We start from the raw sequence: 27850 nt of genomic DNA, 5'->3' as shown, positions 1-27850 counted from the left end.
TTTTTTTTTTTGGCAACAAGTTTTGTCCACAGCAATCAGAAACACTGCTGGGTACCACTGACTTAGGGGTGCACCAACAAGGGAAATGGGGAGATAGGCTGGGAAGGTTAGAGCCACCAGTAAGGAACAGGAAGGATATCACAGGCAATGGCACTGACTCCAGTGCCAGATTTACCATCTGAAATTTAACAAACAAGTGAACCAGTTTGGAGAAAAGCAATCTGGGGCGAGAATGGGGGAGGCGTACTGTAAAGGACAGACCAGCACAGGGAGACCTGCTGAGGAGACTCATCATCGTGGCCAATTTAAATGGGATGATAACACTACAGTTTCAGCCTTGTGTTGCCAAGGAAAGGGCTGCATACAAAAGACAGAGTAAAGAGCTTCTGTTGTAGTTAGGGGTTGTGCTCAGAGAACAATTAGAATCAGGACATGGAGATTATAATATTATTTTTATAATGGTTACCAGGAGTTAACACAAGAAAATGCAGGAAATCTATCCACAACACCAAAAACATGGAATTATTTAGTCAAGGGCCTAAATCCCACAGCGATGTCCCACATGAGTCCAGATGAAAACCCAGAGCTCATGACAGTGCATTCCATGAATCCAACTGGAGGTCCAGAGCCCACACAAAGGACACGCCAGTCTCTTTTATGGATCTGTACTGGGAAGATCCAAAGGTCAGCATTGGAAGCCAGAAAGTCCATGCTAGCAGGGTGAAGGAGCTGTGCTGGTGGGATGAGGGCTCTATGCTGGAGCTGAGAAGTCACACTCACACCAAAGACCAGGGATGTCCTGAAGAGCACCACAGCCATCCTCAGTGACACGGAGGCCCCAAGCTCCTCGGACGACAAGCACAGTTGAGTAGATGCAGGAAGCCAGCATGACGAGTTCATCCTGGAGACCAAGCAGCCCACATCTTCTCCTCCAGAGCCAGGAAGCAATGCTCGATGTGAGGACCAGAGCTTCTCCAAGAGAACCAACGGCTCAAACAGCAACTCATAGGAGAATCCACAATGCCTCAATGCCTCGATGCAATAGCTTTTCCTTCTCCATTTCTCTAGTTATGCTGGCAACTTTCCTCAGGTGAGATGCCTACGCTCAGCACCATGCTGATGTAATCCAGCTGGCATTAAGTTAACCACTAGTTTTTAACAACTTCTACTTGGAAGAGGTGTGGGACTGACTTTGCATTGCTCCTGAGAACAAAATTAGGACAGACAAATGAAAGTGACCTGAAGGCCTGTCATATGCCTTCCATGGAAAAACAGCATCAAAACTAATTCCTCCCGGGAAGTTAAGTGTGGGCTGCTTTGAGAAATGTAAGCTCCCTTACATTGGTAGGATTTCAACCACAGACAAGATTTTGGTGTATAGATTTGTTTGCCAAAGAACTAGTGTGTGTATGATTCAACCTCAGTGTTCAGTCTATAAAAATTTCAAAATTATTTGATCACATTTTCCATGTATAATTCTGAGAATCTTCAAGATTTGTGACTAAATAGGTGATGGACAGAGGAAGGAAACTAATCAGTCAAAAAGCTCTCCTTACCCATAATAAACAAAGGCAAGTCATGGAGGAAGCATTTTGTATTCAGTATGTTCATCAGAAAAGGAACAAACAAAACCAAAAATATTTATGGTTTGAAAACCACATGAATTTACTATTCTTAGTTTTTATGAATACCCCTTACCAAGACAGAGCTTCATCTTTGTGCTTCTTCTTGGTTTAAAGATGTTGGGAGTAGCACAGATGAAAATAACACAATTAAACTTATATTCTTTGGAATGACATTATGTTTTTATCAAGTTGTTGTCACATGCCAAGTATCATGCTATGTACTTAATTTGTTTTTAGTAGCAGCAACATTTATTTGAAAAAGCAAAAGTGAAGTGTGAGAGGGAAATTGGCTCTACAGAACAAGTTTGGACCACGTTTAAAAAAAAAGAAAAAGCAAGGTAAAAGTACACCCTGGAGACAGCAGAGAGGACTGTCATGAGGAAAACCATAATAACTAGCTTTCCTTAGTATCTGTGTTCTTTTGTACTGTTCAGATCTTGAAGAATCCCATGAGAATTTCTCCTTATGAGCCCTGGGATTCCACACCTCAGGCTGATGTCGAGTCTAAGCCATCTTATTGAAAACCTGTTTGAGCTCTCATAAGAAGTCCACATGCAGGGCTTTGAGTCTTTTTCTGCTCATGTGTTGGGGAATCTTGTAATTAACAGATCACACTTACTTCCCCAACCAGCTTTGCCCCAACCTGATGGCCTATGTCATTTCCCCAGGAGACACAAATTCCCATCGTTCTGAGGGAGTGAAGGTCTTCTATAGCTTCTTTGAACTGGAAGGAGCTATAGACCGGACCCGCTGGGAATTATGTGTTCTCCAACTATCTTGGGGTACTGTGCTCACTGGTGCTGGATTGAAGAATTAAAAACCTGTCAGAAAACAATGAGGAAAGAGTTAATGACCACTGACCTTCACTATTAGCCCAGATAAGGGAAGCTAGTCAGATTTCCATAGTTCCTTTAGCAGCACTGAAATCTTCTTCCCTCCCACCCCCCAGTACTTAGGATCAAACTCATGACCAAACTCATGACCTTGCACTTGCCAGGCAGACATTTATGCCACTGAGCTAAATCCCCGGCCTGAGTCTTGCTTTTTGAAGAGAAATCTCAAGGTTTCCAGAGACTCACAGAAGTAGCTCTCTCCTTTCAGGTGATTTTGTTCCTCACATAGTTCAGCTGACACTAGCTTTATTCTAGAAAGATGAATCCAATTATCAATATCCTCTACCTTTACTGTAGTAGGTGTGGCAGGGATTACTGAGAAGTGACCCTACCATTTTGGTTTTAATTGATCCACAGGTGTCCCTTCTTTCCAAATTTTTACAAGCACTTGGTCTCTAAGATGGACAGTAGGTAATCCTTTTTGGCCAGGACCCGGCGGGACTCTGTTTCCAGTGCATTTGGACCCTGGTGTACTTGGCCCAGATTAATGATATTGTGAGAGCCTCTTGGTCTCTGGGTCTACTTCATATCAGAGGACAGAAACGGCCTCCCGTATAACATCTCAAATGGGCTCAAACTTAGCCCAATTTGGGGCATGTTACAAACTCTCATGAATGCTATTGGCTCAGTTGGAGCAGGACTCAGATGTCTCTTAGAAAAGTTTTGCCAAATCTTGCTTTAAGGTCTAGTTGGCTTTCTCTACCTTCCCAGAAGATTAAAGCCACCAAGAGGAGTGGATGTGGCACTTAATTCCTAAAGCTTTTGCCACCCCCTGACACTCCCCTTTTGGAGGTAAAAGAGGGTCCATTGTCACTCTTGTGGGACTGGGGTAGTCCAAAGCTAGGGATGGTTTCTTTAAGAAGCACATAGACTACCTCAGGCTTTTCTGAACCTTTTCAGAACGGGTGGGATAGGCTTCGATCCAGCCTGTAAGTGTCGAGTAAGACCAACTTCTGTGTAAATCCTCCACCTGGTGGCATATGGGTAAAGTCCAGTTTCCAGAACTCTCCAGGGTGTGTCTTTCTCCTCTGTATGGGTTCTAGTTGCCCGGGTTATTGTAGGCACAGAGAGGGCAAGATTTGCAGACCTGGCAGGTGGTTGCTGCTAATTCTAGCCTGGGAAAATTTGACCATTTCTAATGTAGCCTCTCTTTCCATATGGAAGGAATTGTGATGTGTTTTTATAGCCTTCCACTGCATCCCTTGAGAAAGGGCCAGTTTGATTTCTAACTACCACTAGAATTTTAATTCCCCTTGTTCTGAGGCTCATTTATTTTCCTGGGTAGTACAGACTGCTTTTACTGGTTCCTCAAGAACTGGGAATAAGACTAAAGTCTTAAGAGGCTGTAAGGCTGACTTTTTCCTCCTCTATCCTTTTGCTTCCCTTTTGATTTCTCAAGAACACTTCAGACATGTCTCTATGGTGCCCTTTACAGTGCCTGTCTGCAGTCTGCTTAGGAAGATGGACTGTCTGTAGGAGTTGCAGAGTTTCCTGCTGTGCTTGATGGACGGCAGTTTATTAGTCAGTAAAGCTCTTTCCTTCCAGATTTCTGCATGGGCATATAGTATCAGAAGGGCATATTTGGAGTCTATATAGATATTTAACCTTCTGCTTTTTCCTAACATCAGTACCTGAGTAAGAACTATTAGCTCTGCCTTTTGAGCAGAGCTTCCTGGAAGAATAAATATATCTTCAGTGACCTGTTATGAACTGACAACTGTATAATCTGCCTTTTGATATCACTGGACAAAGCTACTTCCATCAGTAAACTATACCTCTTCAGGGTCTTGGAGGGGCAGATCACTGATGTCCTGCCTACTTGCACAGATCTGGGAAATGACTTACTCACAAGAGTGACTAACCTCTGGGACTATAGGCATCAAAGAAACAGGATTTATAGTGGCTCAAGTTTTTATAATAAATTCAGAGGTATCTAATAACATAGCCTTAATGAATCATTTCCCTGATAAATGCAAGTAACCTTTTGTCTCCAGAATAGCTCTGACCTGATGGAGAGTCAGGACTGCTATCTCAACCCCACTGTTAGTACAACTATAGCTTCTACTGCTCTCAGGCAGTAGAACCATCCAGCAACCACTCCACCCAACTTTTTGAAAAGCATGCCACTGGGCAGAGTTTATGTCCTATCCCTTGGTTCAAGCACCCCAAAGCATTTCCTCTCTTTGCTGCTACATAGAGAAGAAAGGTTTTCTTTTTTTTTTTTTTTTTTTTTTTTTTTGTCTTTTTCCTTTTTATCGGTACCAGGGATCGAACTCACGACTGCCTGCTTGCAAGGCAGGCGCTTATGCCGCTGAGCTAAATCCCCAGCCCCAGAAGAAAGGTTTTCTTTAGTCAGGTGTTCCCAGTGCTGAAGCCTGGGTAAGGATATACTTTATTTCCTTAAATACATTCTCAATTATTTTTGTCCATTCTAGGGATTTAGGGTCTTTGACAGCCTCATATAAAGGCCTTTAGTCTGATAGTCAAATGTTAAGAACAGGGATAGCTCTGCTTTCATATATTCAGCCTCCTTAATTAAATTTTAAATGTTGTCTATTTGTTTTGCTCAGGTCATCAGGAACAGAGTTTTAAATTATATGTACTTACACAAGAAAGAAAGCTATAGTCCCAGGTGGGATTTCAAACAAGGAAGAAGCCAGTCAGCTAAAGCAGCTGAAACAGCCCCTCCCAGTCATTGTCTTACCTTGGCAAAAGCCTTGAGCATTTCCTTTTAAATGGATAGCTGTATTTTCTCTTCCATGTGGAAAAGGGCCACCATTTGTTTATAATAATTCAAAAAGAAATGAGGTTCCTCCCTCTTGTTCTCCAAAATCAGAGGATTAGCTTGTAAAGCTAGTTGAAAGGAAGGAAGGGGGGGAGAGAGAGAGAGAGAAAGAGAGAGACAGAGAGAGACAGAGACAGAGAGAGACAGAGAGAGAAGAGAAGAAGAAGAAGAAGAAGAAGAAGAAGAAGAAGAAGAAGAAGAAGAAGAAGAAGAAGAAGAAGAAAGGAAGGAAGGAAGGAAGGAAGGAAGAAGGAAGAAGAAAAGGAAGAAACAAGGAAAGAAAGAAGACAGTTGACCTAAACCTGTCTAGTTGCATGAGTCCACACAAATTCTAAGCCTGTTTATTGATGTCACCCACACCACGGTTGGGCATCCTTCATCCTCGCGTTATCCCATACAAACTGAGAAAAAAAAAAACATTCACAGAACTGCGGTAAGCACAGGCCAGGTGAACTTCCTCTAAGAAAGTAGCAAACAAATACAATACAAATGAAAAGGAAAGCCACTTACAAAGCTGGCGTAAGCAGAGACCAGATTAAATTCCAAAAAGAGTAACAAAGAACAAAAAACAAATGCACAGATAACAAGGACCCACAGAAAGAACCCAAGCAGCTAGAAAGAAAAACAAAAGCCTTTTATTCCTTTCCCCCATGGGCCCGGAAGCCCCTCCCTGGAGCCTTGAGAAGAGTCCCCCAGTTCCTAGCTTAAGGGAGACAGGAAATGAAGGAGAAAATAAAAATCCTCAGAGAGAAATAAAGATTGTGCCCAACCAGGACCTTACTTGGTCTCTGGTACCCGAGCTTTACTCCCGGCTTGCTGTACAACATATTAGCAGAATCTCCTGGCTTCTGATTCTCCCGGCTGGCTGTGCCAAAATACTGTTGAGTAGCTCCTTCTGAAAGTGAGAGAGAAATGTTACCGCCTCTAGGTTGCTGACCTCTTCTCCTGAAGGTAGATTCCAGGTTCTTCTTCTCTCCAACAAAAAATTGAACAAAACAGGCAAAAAGCAGTAGAAAAGTTTAATTAAAAAAGTAACAGTCAAGAATGAGACAAATTGTCTGTGCAGAGTGAGCTGAGGCCTAGTAAAAGAAAGTGCATGTTAAGAGTCTACCCTGAAGAAAGCAGGCAGGCTATTGTGAGGAGACCATTTGATCTTTACAACCTGCTGTGGTATTTTAATGTGATCTCCACAGATAGATAAACTGAGGTTTAGATTAAAAAGTGGTTTAGATAAAAAGTGTCCTCAAATGCTCATGTATTGAGGGCTAGATCCCTTATGCCGTGACGTTCAGAGGTGAGGCCTAGAAAAGTAACCGGAACATGTGGGCATCCATCTTACCCCAGGATAAAGCATGGTGAGCCTAGTAGGCACTTGGTGTTTGTTAGTTCCTTCTTCACACTGAATAAAAAAGTCAAGACGTAGCGTTCTCTGTCTTGACCAGAGCTGCGAAGGCCTCTGAGTTTAGAACTCAGTCCTATCACTTTTGAGTTGAGAAAAAAATGCAAGAGAAACATCAACTTGCTCAACGTTGCATAAGTGATTATCAAGGCAGAAAAGCTTCCCAGGGCACCTGACTCCTCGTCTCGGGTTCAGATTATGACACCATCACTGCCAGACTAGGCCTTTTAGTGGGAACACCCCTTAGGGAAGCTTAACTCCCAGCCTTCACATCTGGCTCTGTCCTGTTCCCAGGGACCAACACCAGCCTCCCACAGAGTCAGCCTGCACTGACTGCCTCACTCCGTCACCTCCTAATTGACTTCAAGAAGCAAACCAGATATGGAGCTCCCAGAAGCTCAGTGTGTGGGCTGTGCTTTCCCCTGTCTGCTTTTCAGCTGACAAAGATGCGTACAAGCTTCTGCATGTCACATAAGGCTGTCTGAGACAGGAAGGGGGAATTTTGGAGGTGACATTGTTAGGTGATGGACTCTCGGGGACATACCAGGGAAAAACATCAGCTGCCATTGGGCTCAGAGCATCCATCATGAGCCAAGACCCTGTCCCAGACATGTCCTGACATGGAATTATTGGTATTGCATGGATTCCTTACCCATCTGGTGCAATCCTTATTTTCAGGCATAAAAAAACAAGATCTAACAAAAGGGAGAAACTCCCTCTTTAAAATCTTGTAGAAATTAAGAGGGAAAAATTAGCAAAAATAGATCCAAGGACAAACCTGAATTTTCTGTTAAAACCTCTGCTATAATTTTGAATTTGTCAGTTTCTCCTTACAAGTCTGTTGAGTTTTTCTTTATACAACAAGGCTGTATTATGTAGATACAAATAAGCTATAATTTTATGGGGATTTTGCAGAGACCCTCTTGACTCTCGTGGATCCTAGCATGTTAGAAATCCCTAATTTTTACCTTAATATCTATCTGTCTGATGTTATGTTTACCTCTAGTTTTATAATGTCTTCTTCTGTCCTTTAACTTTCAATTCTTCTGTGTCCTTATGTTTTATGTTTGCCTCTTCTAAAACGCATTTAACTAGATTTGTTATTTCTGTTGCTAAAAACAGCCTTACCATCTCTGCCTTTTTTAGTCTTTTTATTGTGATTATTGATATATTTTGATTAATTTCTATCTTTTTCTTTACATTTATTGTGTATTTTTATTTTTACAAATGAATGCATGACATAACGGGGCATAATAATAATTTTAAAAACCCTACCACCCATATTGTGCAAGCAGAGCATTGTTAAGTCCTAAAAATCGTTTCTGCCTCTCTCCCTTGGGTGTTGTGTGTGCTCTCCTAAGTAAGATATTATTTAGTCTAACTTGACTTTCACCTTTATAGAAAAGGTGTCATGCTGCATGTAATTTTCCATGATTTGTTAAAAATTTTTTGCTCAAGTTTGCTTCTAAAACTAACTCACATGACTGTATATGCTGTGATTCCTTACTTTTAACTACTGTACCTTATTCCAGGTGTAAATGTCCCATAGTTTATTTACCCACTCTCTTTCTTGTCATCATTTGGGTCATTTCCTTTTGTTCTCCTGCTGTGAACGTGCTAGTATATGATTCCTGCACCCTAACTATAAGTGCTTCTCTGCAATATGTATTTGTAAGGAAATTAACTTGGGCTTGCACATGTTCAACTTTACCAAATAATGCCTGTAGGAATTGTTTTCCAAAGTAGTTACATCACTTTATACACCCACCTGCAGTAAATAAGAGCTCCTGTTGTCCGTGTCCTGGCCGAGACTTGCTGTCACCAGACTTCTTTTTGACCTGAAATACAAGTACAAGGTGCTACCTTGTAGTTTTGACTTTTACTCCTCTGAGGAAGCACACAGTTGTTCCCAGCAGGCTGCAGTGCTCAGCTGTGTAGAATGCTGCTCCTCGGCTGTGTGACATAACGGGCCCCCTTCTCAAGAGCATCCGCATTTTATTTTTATTTTATTTTACTTTATTTTGTACCAGGGATTGAACTCACGACCTTGCTCTTGCCAGGCATGTGCTTATGCCACTGAGCTAAATCCTCAGCACCCGAGCATCTGCATTTTAAAATGGGACAATTCCTTTTCTCAAAGGAATAGATCTTAAAAGACTGGAAAGTCATCCCTGTTGCCTGCCAGTAAGAGAGGAAGGCTGAGAAGGAAGGCAGGCTCTCGGTACACCTATATCGAGGGTGACCAACCATCCTAGTTTGCCTGGTCTCAGGAGATTCCCTGATGGCAGTCTCATGGTTATGAAACCAGGAAAATGCTGAGCGAGTCAAGATGATTTAACCACTCACACTGCACACATGCATGCTCCTTGACCCTGTTATCTTAGAAACTTCATTCTGTGTAAGGAGCCTGATTTCCTGAGCACACTCACCCTGACAGCAGCCTGTGGTAGATGCCAGCCTGCAGGCTACAATCTGAAGCCACTTTCTTATCAAAAAAAAAAAAATCTGTCCGTGGGGGCCATCCCTTAATAATCAAGATAAGTAAAAGAAATTTACTTCTTACTTCAAAAGAAAAATCTGAATCACACTGTATTTTTGTCAGTACATTTCTCAGTAGCTCTTTTTTTTCCCCAAAAAATCCCTATCTCCCTCAAGTAGAAAAATGTGACATTTCAACAAGATCATCTCAAAAATGACACAGACTCTGAGGCTAGTCTGCCTGGGAGAATCAGTTGCATTATGTGGATATGAAGTCTGAAGTCTGCCTCACTCTCAAGGTGGGGTATATCTAGAAGTTCCTGGTGGGTGCCTGTATCTGAAAGCAGATTTAATAGGGTTTTTGTACAAGTTGACCTTTAGGGAATGAAGATGACAGGAATCCCTGCTGCAAATTTCTCTTTTGCAACAAGTTAGGAAATCACCAGCCAACATCAACCTGGGTGTTCCCATCCTGAAAATAAGCTTGGTCCTCTTTGGGAATTCAGCATAAGCATTCAGGGACAGATATACTAATTGTGAAAATATTTTGATACTTCCTCCATTTGGTAAAAGTATGATACAATAAATGGTTTAATAATAAAAACTTACAAGTGAAATAAATTCTAGTATATGTGCTTGATTTTAGCTACCATACATGGTCTGTAATTCCAAGACATGTTTTTGGTTTGAGCAGAGCACAGAATGGGGAACACTACAGATATCTTGCTATTTATTTCTGGGACTGAGAAGTGTCCTTCAGATATAAAGTCCTTGAGCATTCTGTAAGTACCTGAAAGAAATGTCTCATGTTGCCAAGTAAAAATGATCTTTTTGAAGGACATTGCTCTCCTAGGTGAGGAATGACCATCTCTCTAGGAGGCCATGCAAGAGGAGGAATCTGATCAGGGCACCGTAACATGTGCAAAAGAGTGAGTGAATGTCCTACAGACAGCAGGAGGGTGCCCTCCCTCTGGCTGGCCTCCAGACAGAAGAGCCTTCTGTCAACCCACCCTCCCCCAAGTCTATAGCTCCCTCCTCCTAGACCAACCTCAGTGGGTGCACTTCTGACCGGGTGGGGAAGGCCTATGGCACATCTCAGATACAAGCAAACCCTGTGTCTTAGTCCTTGATTCTGTCTTGTTTTCTTTCCCTCTTTGGCTTTGTTCCTCCAGCTCCAACAAGTAATGGAGTTTGGCTTTGTACCTCCACGCCCAACAAGTAATCATTATTGCCTTCTCTAACTGACTAAATAAGGATTCTCTAAATGAATAGAATCTATAGAATGTATATACGTGTATAATTGTAAGGTGGGACCTATTAGATTAACTTACACCAAGACTTGATAGTCCCACAGTGGACATTGGTAGACTGAAGAGCTGAGAGGAAAAAGTGGTAGCTGCTCAGCCCAATAAGCTAGAAATTTCAGAATAAGGGGCCAGTGATGCAACTCAAGTCTGAGGCCAAAGGCCTCGTGCAAATCCACCTTCCAAAGCTGAAGCAACAGACCTGATCAATAAGAGTTGAGCTTATGCATGTGCAAATTTTGTGTTCCATTGGACCTGCAGCCTACTGGACAGTGTTGCTCACATTCAGGATAGTTCACTGACATATGTGCTGATTGTCTCTGAAAACGCACTCATAGACACACCCAGAAGTGTGCTTTACCAGTTTCCAGGCATCCTTCAAAATAGTGAAATTGACAGCCAAAATTAACCATACACTAGCCACTGTCAACATGGGATGGTCCCCTCACCACAGACTCACTGCCGGGAGGGGGAGTTTAGAAGAAATAAGTTCCAATTGCTGAAGGCCGCTGCTTCCCACCTCCTCTCCCTTCCTCCTTAGAAATTAAGTTGCCCTCTTAGATTTCCACTGGGAGCACACACAAAGTGAACATCAAGGAGTCTTTAAACAGGAGCCCATTTGCAAAAGTGAGATCTGTGATCCTGTCTGCCAAAATGGCCAACAGCTAAAGCCCAGTCATGGTGATCTGAGAGGTGGACCAGAATGATGATGGTAAGTAAGTAAACAGGATTGAAATCAGTCATGCTGAGGCTCATTGGGAAGTTTACTGTGGATTTTAAATGACTTCTGAACACCATCTACATACCTGTGAATAGTGATATTTTTCTTTTTTAATGTAGTGAGATTTTGGGCTGGGGTTTAGCTCAACGGTATAAGAACTTGCCTTGCAAGCAGGCGGTCGTGAGTTCAATCCCCAGTACCAATAAAAGCAAATGTTGTAAGATTTTCTTGTTTTCATGTAAAAGTCTACCATTTTCATGCTGAGATTATGCTCTTTATTTCTTTTCTGGTTTAAATATGTGATGTGATGATGACAGAGGTCTGTTATTACTTTAGTTTAACTTAGCTCAGCTCAGGTTCATTGTTTAATAGCTTTACTGGGCAGAATAGGAAACTTAAAAAAAAAAATCAGTCCCCAAATTTTGTTTAAATATTTTCCATAAACTGTAGAAGAGAAACATAGCTCTTGGGAATTGGAACCCAGAAGTCCTAAGTTGGCCTTATGTCACAAAGGCCATCTCCAAGACACCAACCAGATACCAGGCTCTCTGCAAGGGCAGCTGAGTCCCCCTAAGGACAGACATATGCTGCCTCCTAATTCATTGATCCCACATGTGGAGTAAGGTACACCTGCCTTTCAGACTCCCTGAATCTGGTGCTAGGAAGCCCTGAAATCAACCCCTTAGTGCGAAATCTGATCATGTGATTGGCAGCCAGTTGATCTGGCCAACACCAACAACCTACATGCTTAACAGTCATATTTCTCCCTTAAAAATGGTTTACAAACCAGATGCTCCACGCTATGGGATCTGGGCCGCTGAGACTACATAATGACAAATGAGTTTCCAAGGGTCATAAACTGGCATCAGTCCCTCGAGCAAATCTCTCCAGCTAAATGCTCTTTCGGGAGATTGCTTGGAAGCCTACCAGCCAACCTTCCCTGGAGGCACATCTGTGCCCTACAGACACTCAATTTTCTTTCAAACTGTGATGAAGGTCACTGGTGTATCTGTCTCTAAGGGAGAATTCGGATCTAAACCAGATGCCATTGGGACTTAAACTGTTTCACATCTATAAATTTAGGTCCTTTCTTAGAACAGTGTTTTTATTCACATGTGGGTGGGCAATGCCTGTCTCACAACCACCAGACACTTGTTAAAATTCATGCTCCCGGATCCTACCTCAGAATGGGATAAGGCCCAGGAATGACATGTGTTAAACCTACTCATGGTGATTCTTCTACATGTGTATTTGAAACTAAATGCCACGGAGATAGAAGAGGGCAAATTGGTTTCTGTTTGCTGGAAAAAAACATTCTTATCTTTCTCCTTCCAGACCCAAGAGGTTGGTGTTTTTTTTTTTTTTTTAATCCTTGAAAAACTTTTTGTTCTTCTTCTCAAGATGGTGTCAAAATAGTACTTCATCACAAGACTGTACTCAGAAAGTCTGAGATGAACTGGGATCATCTCCCGTAGGCTTAGTGCAACAGTAAAGATTCTGCTGCAAAATAGTAGACAAACTGACCAATAACATTTATTTATTACATTTCTGAAAGCCCGGAGAGTCCAAGATCAAAGTGCCAGCCAGTATGGCTCCCGCTGAATAGGGATGGTGCCTTCTCACTATGTCCCTACCTGGTGGGAAGCAAGGAGACAGCAAGGTCTCCAACGTGATGATTCCACCCTTCTGACCTAATTACTTCCCCTCCCCTAATGCATTGGGGGCTAGCGTTTCAGCATATGAATTCAGGGGACACAATATGTAGTCTACAGCAGGGGTCTTCTGAAGACCAAAGAGCAGGAAAGTCTTGAGGGTGGACTCTTTTTATTTCTGATTTTCTAGGACAGGAGAAAGGACAAAGCAAGGAATCACTGTTTCCATCAGTCTATCCACTGTTCTACCAGACAGAAACTGGTACTCTCAGGGCTCTGTTTTACACAAATTCAGTAGCACATGAGAACCACCCATGGCAGGGCAAGATGAATGGTGGTCACAATGAGGGAAGATACATAATCTGATAGACATGAGGGCACTGAACCTTTTATGCCTTGCCTCTCTCTTGCCTTCTACCTTTGATCCCTCTTTCTTTCCCTCCTGAGCTATTTCTAGGGGGCTCAGGTTTTCTAACATCTCTCTCATATTACCATTAACTCCTAATGTTTTACCCGTAAATCCACTCCATGCTCCCGCTAGACCTCACACTGGCTCCTGGCTGTCACTCCAACCCTCCTTCCCAGCACACATCTACTCTGCCCTGGCTGCATCTTTTTCCATGATATAACGCTAGTTCCTGCTATCTGGCATCTGTTCTCATCCAACACTGAAATTGTTCATGAATAACCTCATCATTGTCAAACTCAATCCATTCTCTGATTTCTCTTCCAGGACCAAGAAAGCAAAGGAAGGGAGGGTAGCAGGAAAGAATGACAGAGCAGTCGCTCATGCTAAGCACTAATCTGGGCAGTAAATAGTAAGAATTCAAGTGGAAGATTAGAGTTTGGAGAACTTTAAATGCCATGCTAAGAAGTGTGTGTTCAACTTGGTAGGCCGGAGCAGGGAGGTCACTTGGTCAGAGATCAGAGCTGGGCTTTGGTTGGAAATGTAAGCGGTGGAGAGGAGTGAAGCCCATGGTCCCTGCTTTCAAGGAGCTTGCAGATCTCTTGGAAGATAAAATTTCTGTTCACGAAGTAAAGAACTGTACCCAGCGTCAAGGAATTTAAAACTAAATAAATTTAAGTAAGGGGAGTAGGAGGGTCCAGCACAGCTCTCAGCAGTACAACATGGGCCTTGAAGAAGAATATGATGGGGGCTGGGGCCAAAGAAAGGCGAGCACCTCTGTGACACAGGAAAAGCCAGAGAAAGCCCAGCGTCAGCAGGAGCTGGGCATAGCCCATGTTGCTGCCCTCATAATGGCCATAACCCAGGCCCTTCCCTCTACCATTTAAAAATGGTAAATTCAGGTTCTGTCTCAGAGCAGAGATCGACAAATTCTGCCCAAACAGGCTAGGTAGTGAATAACTGAGTTTTTGCATCTCCTACAGTCTTGATCACAACTACTCCACTCAGCCACTGGAGATGAACATAAAGGTTTCGCTGTGCAGGAACACAGAAAACACTTAAATGAATGGAAATGGTTGTGTTCCAAGGGAACTTTATTTATGGACATTGAAATTTGAATTTCATACAGTGTTCACATGCCATAAAGTAATATTTATCTTTTTTACTGACCACTTAAAAATGTTTTTAAAAAAAACTCTTTATTCATGAACCGTATAAAATTAGCTGGTGACTGCTCAGCCCGTGAGCAGCAGTTTGCTAGCCCCATGGTTTGGATAGCTGGCCTCTCACTGGATGTGTAGCTGAGCTCAGCCTCCTTGCCTCTCTGTGCCTCAGCTTCCTCACCTGCAAAGTAGAGATAAGGATGTAGCAGTGCCTGTCTTCTCTGATTGCTATAAGGATTAAATAACTACAAAATCTTGAATCCATGAAATTGACCCAGAGACACAGAGAAACTACAGAGTTCAGGAAATTAGTGTGTGTGTTAGAGAAATTTGAGGCTTGTTACCATGAGCCATGGAGTCTAGTTCAAGGTCTGGTACCTGGTCTTTGGAGGTCAGTTCCTTAATTTCCTCTTATGTAAAATAAAAATGATTTTACTTACTCCAAAGCATAGATGCTAGGGGAAATGGAATAATAATTATGACTGCTTCAAGGGAACTCTATGAGGCTCTGTATCACATAGCACTAAGTGGCAGTGTCTCATGCCATTATGCAAGAAAACAGACCAGAGTTCCCTGAAGAAATGACTGCTGCAAGCACTGAGGGAGGAGCCCGGAACACAAGCCTGGAACACCTTTATTTCTAGAAAGAAACACGCACACATGGACAGACACACACAGGGACGTGTGCACACACAATGTTGAAAGTGTGTCAAAAGTCACAGAAAGCAGTTGAAAGAGTTCCAAATGGCTAAAACTGAAATAGAGACAAAATAATAAGATAGATTGGGTTATAACCCAAAGTATGTAATAAATATTCATGAGTCCATACTGATTAAAAGATTAAAAAAACAAGTGAGAGCTAATAGACCAATCTCCTATGCAGAGCAGTTCCAAGTAATTGACACAGATCACCCATGTTCAAAATGATAACCAACTCCATATTAGTCATATTTCTGTTGCTATGACAAACACCTGAGAAAAGCAGTTTAAAAGTAGGAAAGCTTTATTTTAATTCACAGTTTAATTCACAGAGGTTTTTTTTTTCACATGGTCACTTGGTTACATTGCTTCTGGCCACAGCAAGGCAGAACATCATAGCAGGAGGCACGCGGGGAAGAGCAGCACACCTCATGGCAGACATGGGATAGAGAGAGAAGGGAAGCTGGATACAGCGGTGCACACCTGGAATCTCAGCACTCACGAGGCTGAGCCAAGAGGATCACCACAAGTTTGAGGTCAGCCTGGGCTGTACAGTGAGAACAAGGCCAGCCTGAACTACATGGTGAGACTTTGTCTTAAAAAAGAGACAGAGAACAAGAGAAAGAGAGAGAAGGGGAAAGGGAGAGAGAGACTAAGAACAAAGTATACCTTTCCAAGTCAACCCTAATGACCTATCTCTGCCAACTAGGCGCCACCTCTTAGTTTCCAGTGGGTTAACCATTGGTGATGGCAGAAGCCCCATAATCCAATCACTTCCTAGAAACCCCACCTCCGAATATGGCTGCTCTGGGATTTAGCCTTTACCCAGGAGCCTCTGGGGCGATATTCCAAACCCACTCCTAAGTGAGGGCTGCACATAGTAAGTACCATCCACAGAGTACAGTCTGGAAAAGGGGAGAAAAAAGAGTTATCTTTACAGTGGAAAAGCTTGATAACACCATCTCAGCCTACAGACTAAGGTCAAAAGTAACAATGATAAATCCTGACAGCCTAAATTCTGGATGTGATGTGATGAAAATGGCACATAACTGTGTGATCGTTCTTCCCAAAACACACAATTCAATTCTAATCATCAGAAATAGAGGTAAATCCCAGCTAAAGGATACTCTACAAAATACCCGACCAGTACTCTTCAAAATTAGCAAGCCCATCAAAAAACAAAGAAAGTCTAAAAATCTATCAAAGCCCAGAAGAGCCTAAGAAAATATAGCAAGTATATGCAATGTGGGGTCATGAAACAAAAGAAAGATATTAAGGGAAAACTACAGGCATCTGAGGTCAGAACTGTGCTGTGTAAACTTTAGTTTATAATAATGAATCGATATTGGTTCATTAATTGTGATAAAAGTGATGTGCAAATAACATGCTAATGACAAGGAACACTGGCTTGCAGAGTATAGGCGCTCTCTATTATCTTTACAACTTTTCTGTGCATATAAAACTATTCTAAAATAAAGGGTTTCATTTTTAAAGATTTTTAGTTTTATTTTAAATGGCATAATTACTACAGAAATTAATGGGATACAATGTGCTTCTTCAATACATGTATACATTATGTAATGATCAAATTGGGAAAATTAATATGCCCATCACCTCAAATACTCATCCTTTCTTTGTAGAAAGCATTCAAAATCTCCTAGCTGCTTTGACATATGCAGTATGTTATTGACTACAGTCCCTCTACTACCAAACAGTACAGCTTATTTCCCCTATTCAATTTAGTACCTGTTGACAAACCTAACTCTATCTCCCCCCGATTTTCTATGAGATTAACTTGTTTAGATTTCACGTATATGAGATTATGCAGTATTTATCTATCTGCACTGGTTTATTTCACTTAACATATGTCATCCAGATTCATCCACATCACAAATGATATATTTCGTCTGTTTATTGTTGAGTAATATTCTGTTGTGTGTGTGACACATTTTCTTTATTCATTTATCAGTTGATGGGCACTTAGAAGGCTGTTTTCCATAAGGCTATACTGTTTTCCATTGCCATCAGCAGCATGCTAGGGTTCCCTTTTCTCCATATCCTCAGCAACAGCTGGTTTGGTTTAGTTCGGTTTGGTTTGAATCTCACTACATAGCCCAGGCTGGCTTCGAACTCACTAGAGTGTTTCTGCATCAGCCTCCCAATGGCTGGGAATATAGCATTTGTCACCACACCTGCTTGGCTTTTTAGTAGTAGCCTAAAAGGTGCAAGATACTGTCTCACTGCAGTTTTAATTTGCCCTTCCCTAGTGACTAATGATCTGGAGCACTTGTTCACGTGCACTGACACTTTGGATGTCTTCTTTTGAGAAACGTCAGTTCAGGTGTTTTGCTCATTTCGGTTAGATTGCATGGTTTTTGCTATCATTTGCATTCTTTGGATCATCTGGATTTTAATCTCCTAGACCATTGCCTGTCACATATTTTAGATTTTTTTCTTATCACAAATTGCAACTTCATACTGCATATACCTTAAAAATTATTTCCTTTTTAATTTTTTTGTTTTGTTTTTAACAGAAAAAAAGTAAAAATAACAATAAAATAAAGTTCAAAACAGGCCAATAGGAGAATGACAATAATCAATACATTGTGTGTTGGGATATTTACAGTAATTGTTCAGAGTACAAGATATAGGCATGAAACATTGTCAAAAAAAATGCTAGCACAAAACTTTCCTTCAGTGAACTAAGAGAAACTAGCTGTATAACTATCTTAACTGTCTTGTGTGTGTGTATATATATATCTTAATAATTTTCTCATTTTTTAATTCAATATATTATTAAATACATACGCATATAGTAAAAGCTTATGTATCCCATATAGTTATGGGAAGAGACGCCATATGTGTGGCGTCTCTTCCCATATAGTTTTACAGTCCTTTCCTGCCCAAAGAATTCTGTGTTCTGCCACACAGAATTTTGGGGTCAGTTATTTAAACTCTATCAGGATCGATGACAAAGCACAACTCAGAGGGTTGCTGTTTACACAGCCGTCTCAACGGCCATGTGCTAGGACTGTGCTACAAAAGCATTTTGCTACTTTCGTTCCTCAATTTTGTCATCTGTAAAACACAGATTACTGTTGGGAGACAGGAATAAGGTGATTAATATAAAGCATTCAAAACAGAGCCTGGTATACAGCAAGCAACATACTGGTGTTAGCTATTCATATGGTGGTGGTGATGGTGGTGATGGTGGCAGTGATTGCTGTTGTTGTTACTAGAATGTCTCCAATTCATACTCTGAAATTTCCCAGCTGACTCTTTCCAAGTTGTTTCCACAGGATGGTTCATTTTATGTCAATTTAGCTAACAGTCAATATTAATCTAGAAATTTCTGTGAAAGTATTTTGTAGATGGGATTAGTATTTACTATGACTTTACTTTAAATACATCAAATTACCTTCCATAATGTGAGTCATCCTTATCTAAGTTGAAGACCTTAGAAAGGAAAACGGAAATTTTCTGGCCAGGAAGGAATTCAGCCTCAAAAGTACAGCATCAAACCTGAGTTTGCAGCACATCAGCCTGCTGTGAAAGCTCACACTAGCTATCTCTGACAACTGTGTGGGCTAGTTTCTTAAAGTAAATGAATCTGGATGGATAGGTGGAGAGACAGAAAGACGAAGAGACAGAGAGACAGAGAGAAAATTGATTCTGCTTCTCTGTAGAACCCTCTCTGGCAGAGTTATCCCGCCTCCACTGTGTCTTATAAAAATGAAGTGTAGCCTCTTTTCTGGCCCAGACATGCATGTCACCCCCCAAATCAAAATTTGTTCATGCCCCTCCCTGCTTAAGCTTCCCATGACTTTCTTGGCTTCTAAGAGCACGGCCTCCAAGAAACGGTGGCCCCTGCCAAAATCCATGGACCTCGTCCCTCAACCCACAGAATCCAGCACAGAGGATTTCTCTTTGCTCTTCCAGTATACCCAGGTTACTGATACCTCAGAGCCTTTGTGTCTGCTCTTGTCTCTGCCACGGCCACCTACCCCGGCATCCTTCATGTAGCTGCCTGACCCTTCAGCTCCCTGTTGTGACATGATCCCATCAGCGTCCTTTGAGTAACACCCCCTAGTATTTACTACCATTACCTCTGTTTGCTCTCCCGTGCACCTAACTCACTTATGATTTTACATTTATTTGCTGTCACATTGAGGTTTATGAAGGCAGAAACAACTTTTTATTCACTGCTCTGTCCTTAGCACCTAATACAAAGTAGAAGACTAACACTCAGCAGCTGAATGAGTGGGGCCAGCAGCAACTGTGCAGCCCTTCTTTTCCTGTTCCCATCCATAACTGAAGGCATCACCTTAACACAGAGTTGGCCCCTGACACAAACAGGTGACTGCTAACATCGTAGGTGCAAACTTTACAAATCTGCATGATTCAGAACCTAAGCACAGTCAAATTCAGGAAGCCTAGTTCAATAGACATAAGTACCAAAATAAGAAATGCATTAAAAAGTATCCAAAGCAATCGTCCACAACCTTACCTGCAAAAAAACAGTCTCTGTCTCTACTTAACTCCTGCTCTCACGTCCCGCCATCACTTCTTTCATATCCTCCACCACCAAAACCTTCTGTTCCTCGTCCACTCCACATGGACCTTGCATCTCCAGTGCATAAATCAGCTTGGCTTTTCTTCCAGCAATTAAGGCTGCTCCTTTTTTTGTAAGAGGAAATTTACCTTGGCATAAAAGATGCTCCTGAAATCCTTAGATTCTCTTTGGCCAACTTCAGGAGGTAGCAAAGCCTGTCAACACTCTCCATTAAAAATATTTGTTGTCTCAGAGCACGCATAGCACTGTTCCAGTTGATTAATGCAGTCTTCTTGATCATTTCTGTGAGACGTGTAAATTGCATTGCTCAGTTTGTTAATGGAAACTATACACTAGCAGCCTTTGTGACATCTATCATAGGGGTCTATTGTCTATGCTGATAAACTTCTGGCTGAGGAATAGAGAATGTATCTGTCTTTGTTACATAGCTCAGTCTACTGAGAGTCTCTCTGGGCCCAAGGTTACAGAGGAGCAGAGGCTGTGAATACACCAGGAGGGATCCAGGCATAAACTGGGCTCCACTTGGCCACATTCCAGGTCACCCATCTAGAAGGGATTCAATTCTGGGTCTGCCTTTTTTAAGCCGTGCTATTTTTTAGCAAATCACTTGCCAGGATTTGGTGCTGCAGATAATTTTTGCACTTGACATATTTGCTCATTCTTGAAGAAAAAGTGGTTTCTCTGATTTGAGTGGTGTTTATCCATTCTTCTTAGTACATCTGAGCAGAAAGAAAGAGAAACGTAAAAGGGTAAAATGAGGAAAGGACAGATTTCTTTTTGGTTCCATTTCAACCCTAAGTAACTTGAACATGACAATTACCTTCTCTAAATCTTAATTTTTTTTTTATTAAAAAGTGTTGGCTGTGTCTATTGTTTACCTGAAGTCCCAGAAGTAACGAGATGAAGTCCAATCCACTTTCCAGAAACACCTTTACAATGAAACTCTTGCATGCAGATAATGTGAAATTTCTGTATATTCTACAAGACAGTGGCTGTTGATCACACTTGATACTAAATTTCTTCAGAAGGAAAATTTTCTGGTCATTTGCTAGAGATTGTTTTGCTGAGACTTGTCTTGTAGAGAGAAAATATTTTCCAGGCATGCCAAGAAGGGTGGGCCTTTTGCATGAGTGCCATGAATCTGGGCACTTAGTCCAGACTTGGGAACATGGACTGTTGTTAGTCACAGGCTATTGTGACTAGAAATATTTCAATTATTTTAACTGTCTTCCATGCCTTAGAGGGGTTGTAAGATACCAACATTTATGCCTATATGAGGAAATGTTGATTCCTATCAGTTGGCAGTGTTGGAAGCAATTTCTGAGCAATGCGCCACCCAAAACACCCAGATTGTCAGTGCCTGACAGAATGATATGGTACAAGCTTCACTTCTGCTACACATATCTCAGCCACACTCCGTTCACCATTCATCATCACCCAAGACAGAAACCCATCCCAGACTTGTCCTCGGTTGCTGACCCAGAAAGGACACACTGAAGCGCCTCAAGCAGAGCGGAACACAGCAGCGTCCACACCCATCCAAGAGGAGCTGTGGCCTGGTGACCCCACTGACCCTCGGAGCAGATGTGTCACTAATATAAGTCTTTCTCTCCGTGGAGTTGGAATATTTCAAGAAGGTTTGCAAAGCTCGTGATACTTGAAGCACATGCTGGAAAACTGCACTATCACAGATATAATAAAGGGTGTAGGGGCTAAGACTTGGATGGTGCCCTGAATTCAGCGCGCGTAAAAAATATCTTGGTTTATTGTGCTGTTACAGAACTGGTCCGGGAGCAGGCTGCAGTTTGGCGCCACCTGGTGGCAGTTATCTACCCCAACTCTCCCTATCTGGACTCTGAAGAGCTGGCATTTACAGAATCCTGGGGAAGTCAGGAACTTTCAGATGATTAGCTGTTAGCTGCCATACTGAGAAGATTGATTAGGAAGCATAACACAGATTCTGGGGTTCTCTCTGTGTCCCCCGCTTGATGAGACTGCACCCATCTCCACCATATCCCATACCCCCATCCAAAGTTGGAACCCTAACTCTGTGACCACCCCATCTGTCTTAGTTACTTTTTACTCGTCGCTGAGACAAAATACCTGATGCCCAAAGTTGGGAAAGGAAAGGTTTATTTCTTACAGTTTTTGGAGGTTTCAGTCCACACACTCAGTTGGCTCCAAGGCAGGGTGGCATGGCTGGGCTGCAGTTCATGGCAGCTTCCAACAACAAGGTGGAAACCCACAAGAGAGAGGCACACCTTCTTCCTGCCATTACATTACATCCTGGCTCTACCCCTAGCCGCTGTAGCACTCACAGCCCCAATCCAAGAGCTAGACAATGAACCAATCACAGACGCATAATGCAAGGGCATGGAGCTTGGGGGCCACCGAAATAAACCATGACACCATCTCTTGCCCACTGGGTGCCATTGCTTCCAAGCTTCTTCCCCGTCGCCTCCTCACTGCCCAACTAACATGGAGCTATTGAGTGAGGCATATCTGGGGAGTGAACTCAGACTTACAGCATAAGTCAGAATTATAGTTCCTTGTACTTATCTCAGCACTGGACCACAGGTCCTTGCAACCCACAGAGCAGTCATCACCACAGGAAGTTTCCTGCTAGCTGTGTGCTTTCACAAGACCGTGGTTCAACCGTGGAGTTCAAGTCCCACCCTCACAGCCTGACCCCTGCTACTGTTTCTCCTGGTGGTTTCATTGTCTCCCCGGAAACCAAGTCTACAATTCGCCTCACCCTGAATTTTCAGGCCTCTGTTTTTACATCCCAAAGCACAGGAAGACCCTCAGCCACGCCAATTTGTTCCCTCTGCAGTATGAAACCTGCAAAAGATTTTAATGCAGGATTAGATTTTCTGTACATGTCCACCCAATCAAAATTCCAGGCAGGACTACAAGCCACCTCACACAGATATTATTAGCCTCCCTACCTTACACCCCCCAACCCGAACCCCCACCCAAAGCAGACAACAAGGAGGAGCAGGGTAGATGGGGGAGGCTGGATTCTTTGTGTTGGAGCCTCATCTTTCCACTGTCTCTTTAGAGTACTTCTGAACCCTGGAGGCAGACTGGATGATCCTGGAGAAGTTCAGAGGTCTTCATATCTCCCACCTCTTCAGCCAACACATGAATATCTTCCTTTGTCCCTTGACTTCACTTAGCCACTGTCCTCTATGCTCCTTCACGGCCAAGCCTATTAAGAATAGCATTTCCACCCACCACCTCTGTTTCCTCGTTCTCATGACTCAATCCACCTGGTCTAACCATCGCTGATCTAGCCATCATTGAGGACCTGGTCTACCCTTCCAGAGCCAGACTGCAAGTTGCCACCCTGCGGCTCCATCTCCTCAGATGAAGGCTGCATCTATCCCTGGGGACCTTCCCTCCTGCCCACCCTACATCTCACCTTGAGCTTCCCCACCCTCCATACATGGCCTCCTGTCTCCCAGGACCACTGCATTCCCTTACCTTCTTGTGGTTTTGGGACCTGAGGGCTCCAAAATTTAATACCAGCCCAAACTTTCTACCCAGCTCGGTCTGCCTGCCCTCAAAATTAGCATGTCCAAAAGGCAGCTTACCAATCTTGAATGTGGCTGGCCTGCTTCCAGAGACCTATCCCAGTGACAGATGGCCTCACTCACTTCCACACTCTGGCCAGGGAGCCAGGTCAATCATGCCCTCTGCAACCAAGTCCACAGCTCCTGCTCCAACCACCACGGTACCTCCTGGATCCTTCCCCTCCCATCCATCTCTGCTGCCAGGGCCCCAGCTCAGAGCATTCTCACTTCCTCCAGGTCACTGTGCAGCATCCTAAAAGCTCATTCCTCTAGGCAGTCCGCCTCCTCCCATGCCACAGCACTGCCAGAGCAGTGGGCTCTGATTAGATTAACTCCCTGTTTAAAATCGTTGTTTGGTTTCCTATCAACTTCAGATTAAATTAGGATCTCTCCAGCCTGTCATAAAATGCCAGTCAACATTTGGCCTCTCCAGGGTCTACAGATACTCTAAGGAGAGACAGGCAAAGCCAGGACTCCAATGGAAAGAACCCAGTCTCCCCCACCTGCCCTGCTCCTCCTTCCTGTCTGCTTGGTCAGGAGTCAGTAGGATTTTTCCTTTCCAGTCAAGTCCATGGACTGCTGGACAGAGTCAGGTTCCAGTCAGTTCCAGTGGCGTCCTAGAACCCTCATCATGCCACAAACCTTGCTACATGCCTTTGCATTTGCTGTTCTCCTAACCCATCCCCAGCAACCTGATCTCCACCTCCTACTTCCTGCTCTTAGTCAGAGCCCAACCAAGCAGCTTCTCTTCCAGGAAGCCTCCCTGACTGGCTAAGGATTCTGCCTTCCCATTACCCTCCAGAGATTACTATAGCTAGCTAATAACTTAGCTAATAACTTGAATGTAGGTTTTTTATATCTTACTATAATTTATATTGTATCAGTATTTATAGAGGACTATTCACAGCCTCCTTGAGGTCTCCACTCCCTTTGAAATGTAATTAGTCTCAAGCACTTGCTGTGTTACACTCAGTGATACGTCTCTGTCTCCCTGCAGACTGTGAGTTCCCAGAGAAAAGACCAACACTAGAAATCTCATCAGTGTCCATGTTCCCTAGCACTGGCCTGAGGATATAACAGGTGCTGCATAAATACTTGCTGAATTTATCAATTAATAAGTTGCAAGTTTTGTCTGCTTCCAAGAGAACCACAAGGGGCATTGGAACTTAGTTTCTATTATCTGTATATAAAACTGAACCACAAAATACATGGAGATGCTTTCTTTTAGTGATCTGCAAACTTTTTTCCAGAAAGTAAAAGAATCAATTCAAATAGAATAAGATAAAGAAGCATCTAGCACTGTTCTGTAAACACAGCGAGCCTGAGGGACATTGGAGGCTAGATAATAGATGGGGGATGAGGTGGCTCAGCACGTATTAAATGAGATGTGGCCCATAAGCTCTCTATGCAGAGGTGTGTGAGAAAAGGCAGTGTTATGGCACCCTCATGTTGGCAGGATGCTCCAAGGTGGATGCAGCTCCTTGCCTACAACCTAAGATGAAGCAGTGAAAGATACCAGGCCACATGCATGCTTCTATCCAAGTTAAGAAGATACAGCGTCCGTCGTAGCTGCCAGCAGCAGAGGTTTCAGGGCTGGTGACTCTCAGCCCTGGCTGCTCAGAAGCATCATCAGAAGAGCCTCCCAAGAGCCGATGTCCAGGCTGAGGGCAGGCCAATTAAATCAGAAGCCTTGGGTGAGATCTGCACACAGACCTTCTCATGGCCCCCTCGAGTGATTCTGATGTGTATCGAGTGAGAACTGTGTGTTCAAACTCGAACTTGCACATAAATCACCAGGTAGCCTCACTAAAACCCACATTCTGCCTCGACCCATGGCAAGTGGGGCTGAGAGTCTGCACGACTGACAAGGTCCCCAGGGCATCGCTGTAGTTCAGCTCTCCAGGTAGTGGAGCAGCACTCACAAGGATATTCAAGAAGATGTTGAATGCTTCCAAGGTACGGATATGGTAGAGAGGGTTAAAGCCTTGCATTGGGGTTGTGATTACATCGGTGCTCTGCAGTCTTTCTTTAACAGCTGAAATCTTTCCTTGCAAACAAAATCACCCACAGAAAGCTCATACATAAACCCACAAACACAATAGTTCATCAGAGTCTCTCTATGATGAACTCAGAACCATGCCTTCTTGTCTCCTTCTCCCCTCAAAGCATCTAGCATCTCCACCAAGTGCACTATGAAGACACCTTCTTCACAAGCTGTTATCTTGATTTCAAACACTGAGGATTACTTAAAAAACTAAAACTGCTGCTAAAACAATGAAGTGACTCCTGTTAGTGAAGCATAAGCTCATCTGGATTAGTGAGCATTAAGGTATCAGAGCATTAAGAACAAGGGAATCTGGGGGACTGGGGACTGCAGGGTCTGTATTCAGAAAGCTTATCCTGAAAAATGTGTCAAGCCACATTCCTGCCCACAGCAGCGAACATGATGGAGTAAAGGCATGAAGTTGCTGCCTGCACCTTCCTGCTGGCAAAGTGCAATGATCAAAATCAATGCGCCCCCACCCCCAAGCCTACACAATCCAGCAGGCGAGCAAGTCGGTTCCTTCTGTCACAGCTTTCACGGTTGGTTCTTTCCAGCCTCATTTCTAGGTTATCGCTGACCCCTGTATAATCCCAACCCAGATCTCTTCTCCCAAGACAGATATTCATTCTGAGAGCTCTGAATACTGCCTGGCAGGAAGCTAGGAAATGTCAGAATCAAAAGGCAAAGCAGGTGGGAAGCCACAAAAACAGGATTACTCTGGTTCACTGACCAGATCTCTAAAATATTATTTTTAGCGTATGTGTTTACCAAATTTCAGTTTACTAAAATACAGTAAAATTTCTCCAAAAATTATCAAAGTGGAAAAAATGCATTTACTTTCTTATTTTCTAATGATGCGATTTCATTCATTAGACTTCCATTTATACAGCATTTTTGATAATTTGGATACTGGATTGAACACTTGCCATTACTACGTAATAAGGATTTATCTGATCAACCCATAAGAGGATGTAATTAACCTCAGATCTCATCAAAGGAGCAAATCTACCTTTGTAAGGGGGACTGTTGAGGAGCGGCTGGAAGGGTAGAAGACTGCAAATCTGGATACCTAGTGTCCTCACTAGACTAAAGTTTATGTAGTTATTGTGATAAAACATACATTATGTATGTACCCTTTGAAGTATCTGAAAGCATTCAATTGTGGCATTAAGAACATTCACAACTCTCGATGTATTTCATATAAGTGGAATCCTACAATAGCTGTCTTTTTGTGGCAAGCTTATACACTCAGCATGTTTGCAAGGTTTACCCGTATGTCAAAACTCCGTTCTTTTTTAAGAGTGAATTCTGTTTCTACCTTCTAGCCGTTGTAAATAGTGTTGGTGTGTAAATGTCTATTTTGATGTAGGCTTTTATGTCCTGGATCTGTACCTAGAAACAGAATTGCTGCATTGCATTCTTATCCTGTTCTTAATTATCCTTATTAGCGCATGGAAAAGGCAGTGCTCTCCTTTCGACTTTTTAGCTGAATCAGGTAGATATTTTTGTTTTTCCCAAATAAATGACAAAATTAGTTTTCCTTCTTTGAAAAAAAGAACTGATAAATTATATTTACTTCTTTCTCTTAGCATTTTTAATGGCCTGATTCATAATTTCCCAAAGGGTGTGTTATTTTAAAATACAGATTTTATTTTGTATTTAGGTACGATGAGACCAATGTACCAAGACATGTTTGCCATTGAAAAGATACTTTATGAGTCGCAGTATTCAGGATAAAGGGACCTCCACACACACTACAAAGAAAAGCTTCCTTGGCATTTTGTCAAGAAAGAACCAGGGAGGCAGGGAAGGCAGATTTACGCTAGGTAGATTGAATAATCTCAGTGGGCTCTGGGGTACAGGAGCTACCTAATAGACTGATGCCTGGCTTGGCCAGCATAAAGGCAGGAAAACAATATCATATAGTTGAAGAGCCCATAAAGCAAGCAAGAATGTCAGGGTCTTAGTTTGCATATGAAAGGCAGATAGCAAAAGAGTTCTTTGCTGCCTCTAGAAATTAGCTGGACCTAGAAGGGGCAGGCAAGACCCCAGAGCCAGTCTCAGATGCCGAAGCACCAGATACCAACACCACAAAGCATGATTCACACACACATTCATGACATCACTAAATCACAAATAGCAATAGGGGCCCAGAGGGCCTCAGAGGTCTTAAAATGTCGGGTCTAAACAGTGATTCTCAGTGTTACTAGCTAGCAGAATAACTTCAGGAATTTTCTAAAACAGGTTACCTGCTCCCACACTGGGGCCAACTGAGTGTGTGCTTTAGGCAGTGGTCCTTGGCACTCTCTGTCGGCTCTCATGTGCATTGGAGGTTGAGGTTGAGAAAGCCTGGTCTGCAACGAGGTTTCTATGCAGCGTCTCCTGGGATCATGTGATCCTTGCATGTCTTCAGCCCACCCAGAACTGCTGAGTCAAGAACCTGGCTGAGCTCAGCTCTGTGCTGTTGCACGAGCCCCCAGGTGATTCTGAGGCCGCTCAACTGGAGTGCCCACGGCCAGGGGAAGGAGCCCAA

General features: G+C 42.8%; 1 protein-coding gene and 1 long non-coding RNA gene across 3 annotated transcripts in view; one reads left to right on the top strand and one right to left on the bottom strand.

Moving 5' to 3' along the window:
* Tacr1 (tachykinin receptor 1) overlaps positions 1–27850 on the top strand; it is a 154352-nt gene that overhangs the window by 119267 nt on the left and 7235 nt on the right. The gene's annotated exons all lie outside the window — the stretch shown is intronic.
* Positions 436–27850, bottom strand: LOC134471310 (uncharacterized). Its single transcript, XR_010040680.1, has 3 exons — positions 27567–27850; positions 19633–20417; positions 436–8540 (listed from the first exon to the last, which is right to left on the bottom strand). It is a non-coding gene; the product is annotated as an uncharacterized LOC134471310 (long non-coding RNA).

Source organism: Cavia porcellus, unplaced genomic scaffold (assembly GCF_034190915.1).
Source record: "Cavia porcellus strain 051 isolate PalLab524CR breed Dunkin Hartley unplaced genomic scaffold, mCavPor4.1 scaffold_18, whole genome shotgun sequence".
NCBI lineage: Eukaryota > Metazoa > Chordata > Mammalia > Rodentia > Caviidae > Cavia > Cavia porcellus.
This window is presented reverse-complemented; position numbering and strand designations above follow the sequence as displayed.